Below are 18,132 nucleotides of genomic sequence, written 5' to 3'. Positions count from 1 at the left end.
TGCTCGAGGTCTTTCTGTTTAAATTGCCCGAGTCTCTCTGTTTAAAGTGCCCGAGTGTCTCTGTTTAAATTGCCCCAGGTCTATCTGTTTAAAATGCCCGAGGTCTCTCTGTTTAAACTGCCCGAATCTCTCTGTTTAAAGTGCCCGAGTCTCTCTGTTTAAAATGCCCCAGGTCTCTCTGTTTAAACTGCCCGAGTCTCTCTATTTAAAGTGCCCGAGGTCTCTCTTCTTGAAATGCTCCCGGTATTTCTGTTTAAACGACCCGGATTCTCGCTGCTTACGAAAAAAATATTTGATACAAATGTTATTTTCAATTGGACGATTGCGGCTTAGAATGTTGTTGTGTTTAGACCTTTTAGCCATCTCTCGAGGGGCAGCCTTCATTTCCGTAGAAGCCCGAAAATGGTGGACGGCTTCACAGTGGAGTTTTCGTGGCTGCTGCCATGGTAGTGAACTTTCACCAACATGATATTCTGTGCATAGTCACACGTAGCACCTTGATGTATTGAGAGGTTCTTCATTTGCTATTCCTCTCCTCATTGTCATTGTGAATCCTGCATCCTGACAAATGCACGGGAAGTCTCAGCCTTCACCTTCTTGTTGGCAGATAAAATGATATAATCCCACGCCCAGTATAGCCGGTCTCCAACACCTCATGTGAATTGTGTGGTACAAGACAGTGATAGCTTAATGTACACTTCAGGAATTCTGTGAGATGTTCAATGAAAAGCCTGCTTCTGTATCGTTACACTAGATGTTATTGTACATTGGTTCTTGAAATAACATGAAATAAAGGGTGAATTTTGTCTTACAGAAGCAGGCTGGCAAATTGGATTTTTTTTTAGGATCATGAAAGTTGTTATTTTCAAAACGACTGATCATTCAACAAAGTAACACCGGGAATTGTTTCGCAGGACCAAAGGGATGGTTCAAAGGCAGCACCAGGATAAAGCAATTAATCAGGTGTAAAACGCGGCATTCAGAAACGGATCGGACATGAGGTAACACACAGCGTTAGTGGCATTGACTTTTGGAGACAAAGCAAGAAGGAACAGGAAGGATGAGAGCGAGAAAGAGAAAAGGAGAGAGAATGGAATAGAGAGAGGCAGGTGGAAGTATAAAGGGCAATTATAGAGAGAGCAGCCTCTGTGTTAATAACACCCTCACAGACACCCTCACACACACTCAGGCATATTCATATACACACAAAAGCAGTCTCACAAACACTAGCACACACACACTTGCATACATGGACAGACGAACACAATCACCCACAAGTATAAACACATACATACTCTCACAAACACAGACTCACACTCACTCGCAAAGATACAGTCGCGTACACTGACACACGCAACCACAATCCGACATAGAAACAGCAACGCATAATCACACACACTCATACACACAGGCACACATACTCTCATACACACACATACACTCGCACACACACACATTCATTCATACACCACACAGCACTCATAATCAGGCAGAGAACAAAGATTGATGATATCAATCTGACTCGAGTCAACTGGGGAGTAAATTAGAAAAGTAACACAAGCAAAGTTTAAAATTCGTGTAGGTTTTATTCTGAAATTTGACAATATATAGAAATCTTCATAGCACAGGTTGGAACTGTAATTGATGATTTGACTATTGTCTGACCCAAAAAATATTAAATATATATGACCCATGATTAGCTTTTGCTGTGAATATATCAGTGTGTAAATTATCTGAGAGCACAGTTGCGGTGAAAAAGATGGAATAAAGTGTGGGAATGTAGAGTGACGCTTGTCTGCAGAGGGAATGACTCTTATTAGTGGTGAATTTAGAAGTTGAAGTTTATGTTTGAACAGGTTCCAAGAGACTCGAACACCTGAAATGGAGCCTTTGGGAAGTAGAAAAGCTCATGCTGCTCTTTCCTTTCGTGTCCGCTAGAGGCCGCTCTCATCCCCTCATGACCTCCTGATTCACCCTCTCGTCCTCCCAGTGTCATCTCTTGCCCAGTCTCCTGCCCGCATGTTCATTCTACAACTGCCGAGGGGAGGAGAGGGCGGGGCAGAATCCTCCATTTAGTCTTCTGACCCTTCCACCATCGCCAAAGTGTCTGATTCCACCACCGCTGTAAAAGTGAATTCAGAGGAGAAAACACTGAAAGTGTCAGTGATTCCGATCTCTGCTTCATTGAGTTAACTGGGCAATTCGTGTAAAGGGATATTTCAGCACCTGCTTCAACTGCTCCCTGAACTTAGTCTGGGTCGCAGCGTAAATCCTAGTGTTTGTGCAGCAACTCAGGAGCTGCATCATGAAGCCCAATTCCTGCACAAATTCCTCTATGATTATGGTCTGAATCCCCATGTACCACATACGGCCCCATATTGAATAAAACAGTAACATTGCCCACAACAGCATGAAATTTACTGAGATCATGAATGGGAAAATAGTGGATTTCCTCCGATTCTCCATCTCTGCATCTCTGGGACTCTCCCCACTGCTGTGAGCCCGGAGCCTCCTACGGGCTCTGCTCTTCACTAACATGTGTCTGACCGTGAGAACATTGAGCAGCAGAATCAGGACAAATGGGATACCTGGTGTTAGAATGTGGTAAATAAGCTCAATTATTCCCAGTTGTTCAGAGGCGCGAAGTTCAATTGATACAGAACAAAATCAGGGAACGTTAATCAGCAAATACGTGCCGGATAAGAAAAAATACCAGAAAATATTTTTCAGACTGATCACCGCAGTCACTGTCGCCAGAACAATTGCTGCCGTTTTCTCTGTGCAATGTTTAATATTCAGCTTTGGGCAACAAATGGCCACAAAGCGATCAATGGTGAAAGTGACTGGGCAAAGGTGAACCAGACAGTGGCGGCATAAAGCAGGGCAGTATGGATATTGCAACAGGGTATAGAAACCAAGAAATTAAACAGTTTATCAAAAAAATTGGAATATGTATCAATATCAGGTCGAAGATAATGACGAGTTCATCTGCCATTGCCATTGCCAACAGGTAGGACGTTACACATTTGGAGAGACCACACTTTCCCCGAGAAATTATCACAACCGTCAGTAAGTAAACTGTGCGTAAGGAAAACAAACATAGAAATTATACATCACGCATAGAGGAGTGGAATCAATTTTATTGAGCAGTGGTTGAGATTTTCAAATGTGTTACAGTATCCAATGATGTATTGATAGAATTGTACCTGAAGGAGCTAAGTGAATGTCTGCACCATGTTGGAGGGCAGGAGAGATGAAATGATAATAAAATGGTACAGAAATAATCCAACACAATTTTGACCCTAATCCTTCTCTGGCTAACTTAAACAGCTGCATGGTCTCTTAACCCTCGCAGTTCAAATGAATCATCAATTCTCCCTTTCAGCATCTTCCAGATTACACAAATTACCACAATGTTCGTTCATTGCCCTTAATATCAAACATCGTGATTGTATATGGCTAGTTGCCTTTCAGATGGATATTCCTCCTGCCGGTGCTTCCCTCCTTACCCCGGTCTCTGCAATGGATAGGGACCCCCATTCTTGCCAGCATTAGTTGCTGTGTTATTCGAAAGCCAATAATCTGTGATTGGGTCAAGCAGCCCGAGTTTCTGCCTCAGAGGTTCTCCTAACGGACCCATAACGATCCACAATGAAGGGTGACCGACCAGTACTAGGAACTCTATTTCCATAGGTAGAGCCTGGTGCCTGGAGCATTAGAACAGCATCAGCCTACATTTACACAATTCCATCAATTTAATCAACCATCTGGAGGAGCATCACAGCAGCAACATAAATCAAAGCATGACACAGAGATGGATAGGGAGATAATAGCTCACATGACCAAATTTTTGATCAGAGAGTGAGGTACAATGTGTGTTCTGTTGGCCAAAAGAGAGTTTGGGATTTTGCGGAGCTTCGAGATGGAATTCAAGAGCTTCGACTCTTGGGCACTGCAGATACGCCCACCAGTGATGCAGTGATTAAAATCGGGGATAATCAGGAGGATATAATTAAATGTGTGCAGATATTCTGGAGGGATTTGAGTTTACAGAATACTACAGTAATGGCTTTGGAGGGGTGGGAAGTGTTGCTGGGTGTTGGGGGGGTGGGGTGATGAACCGAATGGGCAAAGCCGATGAGGGATGAGAATTTTAAAATCAAGTTCTTGATTGACATGAAGCCAATGCAGTTCAGTGACACCGGTGTGATTGGGGATCTTAATATGGTGCAAGTTTAGACAAGAACTGCAGGATTCCAGATTGCCCTGTGTTTCCGGAGGGTAGAGTGCACGAGACCAGCTCTGAGTGTTTTGGAATTATTGTGCCTGTGAAGTAACAAAGGCAGGAAGGAGAATACCAGCAACAGGTGAGCAGAGGCAGAGGCATTTGCAGGCGTTGAAATGCAGGTGCAAATAGGGAGTATGAGTGATGGCTTGAAGATGTGGTTAAGAATTCAGGCTGGAATGTGAGGCCAAGGCTGTGAATGAATTGTTGCATTCTCAGACAGATGGTAAGGAGAGGAATGAAGTGGAGGTCTGGTGAAAAGAGGTTGATGTGTGGACAGATAATAATTACTATAGCCTGTCCTGTGATTTCTTGGCATGGCAGATGTGTGCAGGAATAGGTTTTTATGAGGAGAGACAAAACAGTATAATGGTATAATTATAAACGGAGTGGAAGAAGAGAGAGAACACTACTGTATCCTTCTGTGATACAGGGTCTGGGGGCCATTGTATCCGTTTCAACTGGAGCACAGGAATCAGGCATCTAATATTTCAATGCTGCAAAAAAGGTCACAATGAGTTTTTGAGTTCCATCCTTTTGGCAGCAGATGGGCAGATGCAGAGGTGGGGACAGTGATATCGCAGGATTAGTAATGGTTTGAAAATTGAGGAAGAAAACTAGCTCAAGTTCATAGAAACCTCAGAGGCTGGAAAACAGACTGGCACAGCCTAGAATATCAACCAGTGAGGCATTAAGGAATCAATGGATAGGGAGCAGAAAAAGTGACTGGAACTGAGGACAATGGCTTTGGTCATCCCAAATTAGATAGATCAAGAAAATTAATATTGTTAAGAATGGTTTATAAAAAAAAATAGTCTGAAACTTAGCAGGGACACCAAAAATGGCGCGGATGGGATAATATCCAGCTTGGATAGTCAAAATGACAAAATAGAACCTTTCATTCAAATCCAACCAATCATTTTCTACAGAAAGCATATAAAGTGCATCGCTGAAACTCCTGCCCATTGTTCCAACATTCCAATCTATTGTTGTCAGATTCTGATCCATTGCTACAACACTGATATTTATTGTTCTCAGATTCTGATCCATTGTTGCAACATTCCAATGTATTGTTCTCAGTTTCTAATCCATTGTTGCAGCATTCCAATCTGTTATTCTCAGATTATGATCCAATGTTGGAATATGTCAATCTATTGCTCTCGGGGTCTGAGTCACTATTGTAACATCCCAATCTATTGTCCAGATATTCTATTATAGTCTGTCCCTCTTTTGAAGCTGCAAGTTCATGTTAGCAGCAAGCTGAAGCTCCCGCTAACACTATGATGTAGCAACTTGAAGAGACGCCCTTTTCAACAGCACTGGGAAGCACCCAGTGATGTAATTAAGATCCATAGGGCCCATGACATTAATTCCAGCCACTGAATAAACAGGTTCAGTTAACCATTTCAATCCAGTGCTTCTTGCACTGCACTAAAGTGGTAGATTCATCCGGTCCGGCTGAGATGTACGAGGGTTTTTTGCTGGAAAAGTATAAAGAGAGTTGTGCAAAGTTTAAAACCGGGCACATATATGAGCTGTTCAATAAAGAGTTAAGGTGTACATAATGAAGTAGTTGCATGTGATAGAGTATTAAAATAACAACATATTTTTTATTGATAAACCGAATCAGAGTTTACAAAAAGTTAGAAAGTCAGAGCAAAAAAAATGTCTTAACATATAAGCGTTGGTGAAGCCTTAGCTGCAGTATTATTTCTAATTCTGGGGAGCACATTTCAGAAAGGATGTTAAGGGTCTTCGAACGGGGCCAGAAGAATATTACTGGAATTGGAAGAGGGATGAGGGATTTGAGTTGCATGGAGAGACTGGATAAGCTGGAATTGTTTTCCTTTGAGCAGATCAGGAATAGAGGAGGATTAATAGAGACATTTGAAATCATGATGGGATATTTTGGAGTAAACAGTGTGAAACTGGTGATCCTGTAATATGGGTCAGTAACCAGCAGACAAATGTTTAAAGTGATTGACAAACAAACAGAGAGGGGCTCAAGATATTTTGGGGCAAATAAATTTGCAATAAGCTGCCTGAAATGCTGGGGGAGGCAGATACATAAGTGACCTTCACAATATAATTGTATGTGGTTAGACAGTGGATATTTGCTCAGCTAACAGAGGGGGCTTGGTGGTGGCGGAGAGAGATGGATTGATTATATATTTCTTACAAAGATTGGTAACAGGAACTATGGGCCAAATGACCTCCTGCTGAACTGTCTGATTCTATGAGGGTGTTCCAATAGATGGCATTGTGTCCGTATATCATGTTTCCAGTTGTTGGGAACAGTTTCGTTGAGACAGAGGCTGACCATGGGTTGTGCGCTGATGGATGCAAGAGCGCAAACTAACACACTCACCAATTAATGAAGTCACTGAGTCTAATACACACCCAGAAACTATTGCTGGCTCTGAAACTCATATATGCTTTCAAACTAATATAGGTCCTGAACTCAACAGAGTCCCTGAAACGAATACAGACACAATATAAGATTATTGGAGCAGAGTGTTTATACCAGGGTCTGAAACAAATGAAGCCCCTAAGACTATGACAGGTTCTGGTAGTCTTAACGGTTCCATATCTCATTCAGGGCCTGAAGCTCATAAAGACCCTGAAACTAATACAGATCCTGAAACTAAAACAGACCATGAAGCCAATATAGGCAGTGAAATTTAAAGATGTCCTGAAACTAATACAGACACTGAAAATAATAAAGATTCTGAAACTAATGCCGATCCTGAAACAATACAGTCCCTGAAACTGTTACAAACCCTGAAACTAAAGCTAGTCCTGAAACTAATACAGTCCCTGAAGCTAATGCAAATCCTGAAACCAATACAGTCCCTGAAACTTTCACAAACCTTGAAACTAATGCCGACCCTGAAACTATACAGGCCCTGAGACTAATACAGCTGCTGAAACCAATACAGTCCCTGAAACTTTCACACACCCTGAAACTAAAGCAGATACTGAAACTAATACAGATCCTGAAACTGTTTCAAGCTCTGAATCTCATGCAGGCCTAGACACTATTGCATGCTCTAAAACTGATACAGGCTCTGGAATTAATGCAGGCACATATTCTATTATAGGCTCTGAAACTCATGGAACCCTGAAATGAATACAGGCCCAGGAATTATTTCAGGTTCTCAAACTCACAAAGGCCCTGAAACAATACAGGCCTAGATATTATTATAGGCTCTGAAACTCATACAAGCCCTGAAACGCATAAACACCCAGATAAATTGCAGGCTCTGAAACTCATACAGGCCCTAAAACTACTAGAGGACCAGATACTATTACAGGCTCTGAAACTCATACAGGTCCCAAAACTACTAGAGGACCAGATACTATTACAGGTTCTGAATCTCATACAGGGCCTGAAACCTGTACTGGACCTGGAACTAATATAGACCCTGAAACTACTGCAGAAACCTAATAAGTGTATCACACAGAGTGTAATACAGGCTTTGGCCCTAATGAAACACCCGAGACTGTGATGATGGTGAAACTAATATTGCCCCTGAAATAAAGACAGTGCCTGAAACTATTTCCACTCCAAAAATGATTATGGGCCCTGAAATTATAATTACCCTAGGTAAAATACAGACCACTAAACTCCTAAAAACACTGAAAGCAACAGAAGACTTGAAAGCTAATATTAAACGCTGAGACCAGCAGGGGCCATGAAACGAATAAATACAGCTGGGGACCATTGACGTACTACAGACAGGATGACCATGTTGCCCCTTCTGCGCTGTATGATTCTATGAGTTTGTGCCAATGGAGGCCATCGCAGGCTAGAGGCCTCAGAGAGATCAGGGACCTTATGTCATGATTACCATTGTGTTGAACAGTTTCTTTGTGCTTGAGGCTGATCTTCTTTGCACGGTACTGAATCAAGAGCAGAATTAACTGAGCAGCAATACAATTGCCTGAAGATGATAAGACCCTTTCTCTTTCTCTGCCTCTGTCGCTCGCTGCCTCTCTTCCAATTTTATGCTCCACTTCTCACCCATCTCTTTCTTCCTCCATCTTTCTCAATGTCTGATATCTCACCTTGACTCTCTGGGATTGTTAACCTTTCTCTGTCTCACTCTATAATTTTTTGTCGATCTGTCTGTCCCTCTCTCAGTCTTTCTCTCTCACTCTCGTTTGCTGTCTCTGTTTTTAACAGGTAATTTCAATTTCTCTCCCTTTCTTTCCTTGGCTCCCTTCTTCTCCTCTGTATCATCTCTTGTTCACTCTGTCACTCTTTTTTCTGATTCCTGTCACTTCTCTATCTGTCTCTCTCCCATACTGTTATTTTCCTCTCTCTCTGACTTATTCTTATAAACATGTTTTCACTGCCTGAGTTTTTCTTCTTGATTTCTTTCCTGTGCTGTCTGACTGTGTCTGTTTGGTTTTCTCAAGCTGCATCGGTCTCTCTGACTCTATTTCACTTTCTGTATCTCTCTCTCCCTCTCTCCACCATGCCTCTCTGAATCTCTTTCTTTGTCCCACACAAACACTGTCCATATCTCTATCTCTCTCACACACATTATGTATGTCTCAATCAATCTCCTTCTGTCTCAAACACACATTAGCCTTGTCTTTATCTGTTTATCTCTCTTGCACGATCTTTGCCTCCCTCAGTCACTGAATCTATTACAGATCATGTTTCTAATAGAGCTATTGAAACCAGAACAAGCAATTGGCTTAATCCAGTCTAAACCCCGATATGAACGGCAGGTGTGTAACTAATTCAGAACCTGAAACTGTAACAGGCTCTGTTCCTAATTTAAACAGTGAGCCTGAAACAGACCCTGAAACTATTACAACGTTTGAAACAAAGACAGAGCTTCAAACCAGCACAGGCACTTATAAATTATCGTCCCCCCAAAAAACTCATCAATACCCACACCCGTGAAAACATGCATATTCTCCCCGCTTCATCCATGCTGTACCTGGTAAATCTTCCGATCTCCCCCAGTGTAGCAGGTATATTAATCCCCTCCGCAGTGCACACGGTATATGAATTCCTGGCCCGCTGTTGCTGGTACATTCTCCCCTGCCTCAGCTTACCCGACGTCTCATCCTCCCATCCACAGTCTAATAAATAAACAGAAACCGCCCGCCCCCCCTCCTGCCTGCCTCCACCCCACCCGGTGTATGGAGTAAATGACTCCCCTCGTGCACCTTGTATATCACACCGCTCCATCACTGCTGATGACATTTCTCTCTCTTTCCAAAAAGCACCTGCAATATCCGCTTCTCCCAGAATGCCTTGTAGATCACATCCTACTCTGGTCTATCTAGTCTATCAGTAACAATGCTTGTAGCTGTTCTATCTCACACTCTGTCCCAGTGTACTGGGTGTTACCACCCCATCCCCCCCACCCCCTGCAGTGTAGCAGGTATAGTATATATCCCTTCTCACTGGTGGACACAGGTACCTCCCATTTGGTGTAGTTGGAATATCTCCCCATACCCACGGTTACCTGAGATATCACCACTCTCCCCATGTCCCTGTGATATCAGCCCCTACCTGCTCATTTTCAGTTCGGACAGCTTTCCAGTTTCCATTTGGAGGGGCCACTTGTGAACCATGTGGTCGAGAGGGGCTTGTGCTCTCTGCTTCAAAAGATGAGCAGTCTCCCCATAGTCACCCTACTCTGTCACCGGAGCGACAGGCCCCGCCCAACCGTGACATCATAAAGGCAGCTGTCGGTGCCGACTCGAAAATGAATCAACTGACTTCGCCATCTTTCTGGCAATCAAGCAACAGGCCACGCCCTCTCTCTGGCAATGCAGAAAAATGTCCCGGCCCCCTCTCTGATAATGAAGCAACAGGCGCCGCCTTGACTTCCGCTCTGGCATGGGATTAACTGGCCCCGCCTCCGCTCTGATCCATCCCGGCCTTCTCTGGAGCGATGCAGCATCATAGATGCCTGTGTTCAGCCAATTCGATGCACTCCCCGTGATGTCACGGGAACGGCTGAAGGCTTTGGATACTGCAAAGGCTCTGGGCCCTTTACAATGTTCCGGCAATAGTACTGAAGACTAGTCCTTCAGGCCTTCCTCCGCCTCAGCCAAGCTGTTCCATTACAGCTACAACACTGGCACCTAAGGAACAATGTGGACCATTGTGCAGCTATGTCCTGTACACAAAAAACAAGGCAAGTCCAAACCAGCCCATTATCGCCCCCTCAGCCTACAATATTAAAGTAATAGAAGGGATCATCAACAGTGCTATCATTTGGCACTTGCTTAGCAGTAACCTGCTCATTGATGCCCAGTTTATGTTCCGACAATGTCATTCAACTCCTGATCACACTACTACCTTGATTCAAACATCGAAAAAAGGGCTGACCTCCCGAGGTGTGGAGTGATTGTCTGCCCTTGATAGCAAGGTAGCATTCGACCGAGTGTGGCATCACGGAGCCCAAGAAAAACTGAGTCAAGGGGAATCAGAGGGAAAATTCTCTGCTGGTTGGAGACATACCAAGCACAAGGGAAGTTTGTTGTGGTTGTTTGTGGTCAATCATCTCAGTTCCAGGACATCATTTCAGGAATTGCTCAGGGCAGTGCCCTCGGCTTGACCATATTCGCCTGTTTCATCAGTGACCTTCCGTCCATCATAAGGTCAGAGGTGAAGATGCTCGCTTATGATTGCACAATGTTCAGCACCATTGGCAACTCCATAGGTACTGAAGCAGTCCATGTCCATATGGAGGGAGAACTCGACGCCATCCAGGATTGAGCTAATATTTGACATGTAAAACTGTCACCAGAACGCCAAGATCGCTGAGAAAACAAGTGTCATTTGCACAGAAACAAACAGTAAACAAATGTTTTTGTATACACATATACATAGAAATTATAACCACGTTTTTATGTACACACAAACCTAAAATAAACAAGTGGTTTTATACGCACATACACAGAAACAAAAAACAAGTGGTTATGCACAACACGCATATAAACATTAAACATGTGGCAATGTACACACATACACACAAGGAGTAAACAGGTGTTCATGTACACACATACACACAAACAGTAGCCATGTGATTATGTATGCACATAAACACAAACAATAAAAAAGAGGTTATGTACACTCACACAGAGAAACAGTAAACATGCATGCATGTGCACATATGCAAACGAACAATAATCAAGTGGTTATAGACACGCATGCATACGGACAGTAAACATGTAGTTAAGCACACACATATCCACAAATGGCAAACAACTGGTTACGTACATACATGCACACAAGAAATAAACAAGTGGCTATGTAGACACATGCTGACAAACAATACGTACCTGGTTATGTACGCGCACACGCACAGAATAAAAAAAAAGTGGTTATGTACACAGATGTACACAAACAGTAAACATGTGATTATGTTCGCACATGAACACAATCAATAGACACGTGGCTATTCACACATACAAGCAAACTTAAATCTGCGATTATGTACACAATTAAACACTAACTGTAAACAATTAGTTATGTGCAAAATTAAACGAGTTATGAACACGCATTCAAACAGCTCCCACAAAACTCAGGAACTCGACCCCGTCCAGGTCAAAGCACTTGGTTGGCACCCCATCCACAGACATTCACTCCCTCCACCACCAACAGACACTAGCAGCAGTGTGTTTACCATCTACAAGATGCACTGCAGGAATTCGACATGGCATCTTAAACAGCTCCTTCCAAGCGCACAAACTCTACCATCAATAAGGACAAGGGCTGCAGACAGATGGGAACACCACCACCTGGATGTCCTCCTCCAGGTCACTCACCATCTTGACTCGAACATACGGAGCATTTCCATCGCTTTTGCTGCTTCAAAACCAGGAACTCCATTCTAATCCGCACTGCGGGTCTGCCTACACCGTTTGGTCATCGACGGTTCAAGAAGGCAGCTCTCCATCATCTTCTCAAGTGGCAATTATGAATGGGCAATTTATGAGGGCCCAGCCAGTGAAGCTCACACCCTGTGAATGAATAAAACATTCCTGATCACCCTTTCCTGTCTCTGGGTCAATGTCACATCCACTATGCCATTACCTCTATATCCCATGCGTTTCCTTTTCCATAACATGTCTATTTAATGGTGCCTGATCGCACATCTTTGGAAACACCATCTGTGTAACAAGGGACCGACTATCATCGTCAACCTATTCAGATATTCAGTAAGAGGCCTCGATCTAATTTATCAGAAATGTATTCTTTTATATTAAGATTCCCACTTCCCTTATGTTACATGGACCGATACATGTGTTTTTTTAGAACGGTCACAGGTTTTGCCCTCCATCATCTCTTCTGGGAACTGAACCACCAGCCTCATTTGACAGTTTGGCTGCAGTTAGAGAGTTTGTCCTTTTTATAAAACAGGGTGGAGTTTTTACAAGTTTCTAGTCCTTCAGCATCACTCCCATACACAAGGGAGAATGAAGAATTATGTACAGTGTCTCCGCTATGACTATTATCTCTTCCCTCAACAAGCCTCAGTCATCTGTGTTCTGACCAAGGAGTGTTGGAATGAAAACGGTTAAAAGAACCTGTCTGTTCAATGGCTGTAATTAATTTCCATGGATTTTATTTGTGCCTCTGAAACGTTGCCGACTTATATTTATAATCGGCTCTTTACAAAACGGTTTCCCACAATAACATCAGGAGCATTCCATCCGCCACAAATCGGGGTCATCGGCCTTAGAGGGAGGGAAAGGAGAGATAATAATCTGAGCACAATGGATTGGAATGTTACCACAATGGTTCACAATCTGAGAGTAATAGACTGGAATCTTCCAACAATGGGCCTGAATCTGACAACAATAGATTGAAATGTTACAACAATGAGCAGGAGCTTCACTGTGGCACTTAACTTACTTTCTGCTGGAGCTGATCGTATAATTTATACTGGCGCATCATATGGGTACTTTTGGTTATTCAAGCCGGTTACAATCGATCCTGGCTATAACTGGTGTCCCTGGTAAGTCTTTCCATTCAGGCATTAACTTGTGAAACATGACTAACTTTGTTAATGTTCATTTCGCCCACATTTTGGGAAGACAACAGTCATTCTGTGCAATTCTGATCACAAACCCCACTCCTGATCCATCCTCACCAGGTCCCCTATCTGCTCATATAAAAGGTTTATCCAGGCGGCCTACAACCTCTGAGATCCTTTGTTGCCGGGATTAGTTGCAGTCGGAGAGAAATCCACTTTAAAGCTCTCGTTCTTGACTTCCAATTCTTTCTTCAACTCAGCTTGTCCAGTCTAACCAGGTATGCCACATTACTGCAACCGCTATCTTAAATAACGCCTATACTCTTCCAAAACCATTACATCTTTCTGAATGTATGGTGTCCAGTGTTGGACACAATGCACAGGACGGGATCGAATTCATGCTTTCCGTAGATGTATTGTAAAACTCTGCATTTCGTACCCTCTGTCCAAATTCATAATGTGGGGGATCCCATAAGCAATCTTCAGAGCTTTGGTAGCCTGTCCTGGGACGGATAACGGAGAAGGGCAGTGGAAGGAGGGTTACCAGCTGGAAAAAAAAAAAGCCTGTCAAACCCAAAACCCACAGATGAGTGACCAGCATTGTGACAGCTCACTGTTACCTTTGGTATAGTAGGGAGGGAGGAGTCGCTTGCTTAGATCTGGGAGGGTGCAGGGGGTCAAGAGATTGTAAATCAGGCGGGGAAAGCTCTCCACGGTTAGGAGTAAATTTCAATTCAACAATTAATTTGCATCCTTTTGCCCTTAATGCTCTCCTGCCATCCATGTCATCACCGACTTCCCCTTTGTTTTTTCAGGCACAATCATATTCACACAGCTCAGGGGAGCGGAACAGGATGTAACATTTCAAGTTGTGCTCAATCTAACTGGTCACTTTTCTCCCAAGCTAACTTCCATGCATATCGTTCTTCCACATGTTTAATTTATTGTCAATGGTCATCGTCCTCGAGGAAAGTGTGTTGTTTTCAAATGTGCCTCTCGCTACCTGGTGGCCGGAACTACTGGTCGTTATCCTCATCCTGATATTGAGACACATTACGATCGTTCTTGAGGAAGGGTTAAATATCCTGTAGTCTCTCCGTGTATGTAGTGTCCATGCCGTCCCCCTATATTCCGCCACTGGCTGTTCTGTCTGGTTCACCGTCACTTTCACCTTTTATCGATTTGTCATTATTTGACACCAAAATCTGAAAAATAAATATTGTGCCGAGAAAACGGCAGCAGTAGTTCTGGGAACAGTGACCGCGCTGAGCTGTTTAAAGAACATCACCTGCTATTTGATGCTCACAGGTTAGTATTTATTGGGAACGCCCCATGGTTATTGTGGTGCAACATATGCTTTTCAGCTCTCTCGGGCCTGGCTAACGATTCAATTTCTCCATTACATTCTCACCCCCTGTGTCCCATTTATCCAGATTCTGCTGCTGAATGTTCTCCCCGTCAGACACATTGTATTGAACAGCAGTCCCCGCAAGGGGACTCAGAGCTCAGGGCAATGGGGATAGTGCCAGAAATCCAGAGATGGAATGTAGGAGGGAATCCATCTTTTTACTGCTCGTTATCTCGTTTCATCCTGTTGTGGGGAATGTTAATATTGTTTCTATCTGAGGCTGAATATCGTTCTTGTGGAATATGCAAGTTGAGATAGATTAAATTGTGACGGAATTGGGTTTCAAGCTGCACCTCCTCAGTTGCTGCACAAACGCTGGGATTTATGTCGTGACCTAGAGTAAGTACAAGGAGCAGTTGACAAATGTGCTGAGATATCCCTTTATTCGAATTCTTCAATCCGTGAAAAGATTTGAAGAAGTTTCTCATTGGCGAAGCAGCTGAAGTTGGTTGGGCCCAGGACAGTAACCCATGAAACAACTGAAGTGATGTCCTGGTGCTGAGATGACTGACTGCCATCAACCACAACCGTCTTCCTTTGTTCTAGATATTACTCGAAAGGGTGCAGCGATGGTGGTGTATGTGACATTGCGTATACGGTATTATTTCTTATTAATATGTTTCTTGATTAGTTTGTGAGCCAGCTCGCCAAATTTGGCACAAACCCCCAGATTCTAATGAGGAGGACTTTGGAGGATTGGCAGGGCTGAGTTTACCTTTGTAATTTCCTAGGCCGATTCCATCTGCTCAGTCCAGTTTCAATCTTTTGAGACTGTGTGGCTTGAAGGGCCATTTCAAGGGTATTTATGAGTGAACCACCATGTTGCTGACGACCAAAAGCCACATGTATCCCAGACAGGAAAGGATGGAAGATTTTTTTTTTCCATAAAGGGTACTAGTGAACCAGTGGAATTATTAAGGCAATCGACCATGGTTTCAAGGTCATCATCAGTCATTTAGCAACAGGTTTTTAGTGAATTCAATTTTCAACATGCTGCAGTGCGATTGGAACGCTGGTCCACAGAGCATTAACCAGGGTCCCGTGTATCTGTGTGTGTGTGTTTCTGTGTGTTTGTTTGGGCTGTCTTTCTGAGAGTGTGAGGGAGAGAGAGTGTATAAGTGAAGTTTTAAAACAATCCATGATCTTATTGAAGGGTTGACAGGCTCGAAGGACCCAATGTCCTCCTCGTGCTCACATTTATGTCTTTCATTCCTCCCCGTGCAGGCGGCAATATGAAGTCTCCGATGTTTCTGGAGCAAAGGCGACTCCTTTTCCCACAATCCCCCGCGCTGGGAAAGTCCTTTTTCATTGAAACGGGACAAAGCTGGCTCAGTTGGACAAAGAGCAGCGACCCGGCGCGGAGGTGAGTAAGAGGTGACCCTAAGAGGAAGAGCCGGTGGAGCAGGAGGTCCGGAGGGGATTGACAGCGGCCTCTGGCGGACAGGATGGGAACAGCAGCATGAACTGTCTCTCTTCCCAATGGCCCCAGTTCAGATGTTCGGGGCTCTGGGAACCTCTTCAGAAATAAACTTCAGCTTCTAAATTTGCCACCAACAAGAACCATTCCCTCTGCAGAGCAGCTTCACTTACCATTCCCACACTATATTCCACCACTGATTTATGAAAGAATATCTGTCCTTGACAATTTTGTGGAGCGTATTTGAAGTTAGTGACTACCACAGAGTGGAGGTAGTGTATTTGCATTCCAACTCAGCTGGTCTCGCTCTGTATCACCATAACCTACAGCAGTGCAGACCAAGAGCTGAAAAATTGGAATAAATTGCAGAGCTCTTCATTTCTGGGCCAGCACGAACAGAATGTGAATAAAGGCTGTTAAGAAGGGAACATGCGTTCTCTCCCATTTATTTTTTGTGTTTGCTACGTATTTTTTCTGGACAAAGAATCATGTGTGAAAATAACAACAATATCTTGGAGACATATTTAATAATATTTTTTAGCAAGATCCAACATTTCAGTTAAACATTGACAACGTGTTGCCGAGGGTCACAGGGTAGAGCGAAGTTTATATACTTCCATTCTGAATTGCGATTAGAGTATGATAACTGATTCGAATGTCCACATTGCAGTCTGAAATAATCCACAGCTACACTTTCCAGCCAATATCTCCAACGGGGAATGAGGAAATAATTCATCCACAGTGTCATCTGGTAAAAGGGCGAATTCACGACCCGAGCGTACAGTGCAGCCCGCTGCAAACTTCAATCTCTTACAACATTGATCAATATTCTCACTTCATCAACCTGTTTCCAGATGCAGCCATGCAGTAAATTAACTTCTCTGAGACTGGCAAAGGGCAGCGCCTGAAGTGGCGATGAGCTGCCAGCAGAGCTTGAGATTGAGTATCTTTAATCTCAAGACAGTGAAAAGGGTTTGTGAAGAGGCTTGGACCCCAGAAGCACGATTATGTAATGAACTCAACACTCACGCTCCCATCCCATCTGATGCTTCCCCTCACCACTCAGTGAGAAGCGCTTACAGAGAGAGAGGGAGAGAGAGAGAGTGAGAGACAGAGAGTGAGAGACAGAGAGAGAGATAATGAGGGAGATAATGAGAGAGAGAGAGAGAGAGAAAGGTTTCAAATGACCTAGCCATCACAGAAAAATGAAGGAGGCTCTTGAAACGTTCAGGTTAATCATTCAGAATTTTTTTGAGCACAACGTTCAAGCAATAACAATAGCACACAAAGTTTACAAACAATCAGATTTCCTTTTAGGGCAGATGATCACAGACTCAACCTTGTTCCAGTTGTAAACTCATTATTCAAACACTCAAACCCTTGTACTTGGAATGCATCTTGAATTCTGCCAATTTATTGATGCCTTTTTAACTGAGAGATTTCCTTGTCTGATTGTCCATCAATGTAATCCCTAGTTGCTGACCTGCACAGTTTGACAGCTTTACCCTGTAGAGTAAGTGGATCATTTCACAACATTTCTGTTGATGATCGCCAGTGCAAATGATAAAGAACTAATTTTTCACTTCCTCAGAAATAAAATTTCGTGTCAGAAAAATGTCATTCAATCTGCCTCACAGCAGTAACTTCAGTAATTCCAGCTGCTCCCCTTAAATTTACTTTCTGTCACAGCAACATGAACTTATATCATACAGCAGATCTAACATAGCTCTTGTCACAAGAAATTACTCATGTCCAATAAAACCTTGGCTTGTGAGTTTAGTTTTTATTCTGCAAAGTCCAGCATCAAATTAACCCCTGATTCGACAGAAACATTGATTAAAAACATGATACATTCCCGGACGCTGACCTTCGACAAGGGACTATCTGTAGTTCCTGTGCCCGTTCTCAGTGTTAACAGTTCCTTGAAATTTTAGCATCTGTAAACAATGGGAGATCTTTAATCAAAACCTTCATTAACCAGGAGATGTTGTCATTCCTGAAGTGGTCC

The sequence above is a fragment of the Carcharodon carcharias genome (assembly GCF_017639515.1).
Source record: "Carcharodon carcharias isolate sCarCar2 chromosome 38 unlocalized genomic scaffold, sCarCar2.pri SUPER_38_unloc_15, whole genome shotgun sequence".
Classification (NCBI taxonomy): Eukaryota; Metazoa; Chordata; class Chondrichthyes; order Lamniformes; family Lamnidae; genus Carcharodon; species Carcharodon carcharias.
Note: the sequence above shows the minus strand (reverse complement) of the source record.